This window comes from Tinamus guttatus, unplaced genomic scaffold (assembly GCF_059628265.1).
Source record: "Tinamus guttatus ecotype Peru unplaced genomic scaffold, ASM5962826v1 Tinamus_guttatus_pri_ptg000800l, whole genome shotgun sequence".
Taxonomy (NCBI): domain Eukaryota; kingdom Metazoa; phylum Chordata; class Aves; order Tinamiformes; family Tinamidae; genus Tinamus; species Tinamus guttatus.
This window is the reverse complement of record NW_028289334.1, coordinates 84,542-86,249: the sequence shown is the minus strand read 5'-3', so window position 1 is coordinate 86,249 and position 1,708 is coordinate 84,542.

The window sequence follows — 1,708 nt, the reverse complement described above, 5'->3', positions numbered from 1 at the left end:
GGCACTACTGTTCTGCTGGGCTTTATACTAGTAAAGAAAGACTGGCTGGAGATTTGAAGGTGAGATTGCTGAAGGCCAGTCTTGCCAGGGAAGACAGAGGCAAAAAAGGCACTAAGCATCTCATCCCTTCCCAAGTCTTTTGTCACTATCTTCCCTTTCCCATCTAGCAGAGGGCCTGGTATTTCCTAGTCCACTTTTACCCTGGTTCCTTCCAGAGTTGAGCTGAACTTGGAGGCAACCAGATGAGACAGAGGCAAACAGATGAGAATCAGAACAGGAAGCAGCAGCTCCAATCAGATCAATGATGGATGCAGGGGCTTCCACTCTGTGGGTGAGGAGGCAAGTTGGACCTATTCTCCCAGCAGGAGCCTCCCAAAACTCCATCTCCAAGACTGCAAGTCTGGGGCTGCGGTACAGAAAAAAGCATTAGACTGAATGTGCCAAATTAATTGGGAAGCATGCTGTTAGGCAGGCCAACACAAGAAGCATGGCTGTTGGCATCTGCTACAGCAGCAAGCAAAACATAATTATGCTGAAAAAGGACTTTCCAAGTGACAGAACTCAATGCCATGAAAGCTCCTGTAGTGATGGGAGCAATACTTTATGAGGAAGATGAAATTTAAGTGTCCATACAGTCTAGATATACTTTCCTCAGAGTGCCTTATGAAAAAGAGGGAATATCATGTCAAAGACTAAGACTTCTGAGACTTGCAGACTTTTAGAATCTGAAACACACACAAACATATGGAGTTTGCACCAAACATTCAGCACTTCTACGCAACAGAAGCTGAAGCCTAAGCTGTTATTCATGAACGTACAATATCAGAATAAGGTACTTTACAGAAATGCATTAATTCCTTTGTATGACTGTAGAGACACTAGTAAAGCACTGCTAAAAAAAATAGCAGCTTCCCATCCCTCCAAAGCAAAGGTTAACAAGCTTTCTGTGGAAGGCAGAAAGTCTTCAAGGACACACTCGTGTCTCCTTGAAGTACCCCTTGCCTTATTCCCTGTTTTACCTGATAACCACCACCTTCGGCTTGGAGGACATTAAACAGATGAATCTACACCTAGAACCAAGGACGTTTCCTGTCAGCCTAAAACAAATAAAAAGACCAAAATCTTTCAAAGCCTTGAACAAAGAGCCAGCTCCCTGCTTTCTAGTGCGCTAGTGCATCTCTTCCAGAGCACATTCACATCTCTGACAGACAAGCAAAATGGCAAGTATAAGTTGCTGCTGCTCTTCCCTACCCCTGAAGCTATATGTCTGTCCCTGCTAGACCAGGGCAGCGCCACCTCTTCGACTGACGCTTTGCGGAGACACAGATCCTCACGTTGAGCTTGTGCAGCATTTCAGTGAAGCACTGTGCAAATGTACTCTGTGATGAATGAACTCAACCCAAATTCTGCACTTTAAGCCCACACACTACACAAATACCACCAACATTATGTGGCAGTAAAACCATACAAGTGATGAAAGCCAAAAGAGTAGTATTTGCTATATATATATACACCGCTACACTGTATCTAAAAAAAAAAAAAAAAAGAAAAGAAAAGGAAAAAGGAGACCTATAGATATATCATTCACATAGTTTTGAAGGAATGGAGATAACTATGGGGACACACACAGATAATAGCTGTATTTGTAAAGAGGTTAAATATTCACCTCAGCTGAGTGTAACACTACTGTAAAATACCTTTCTCCTAA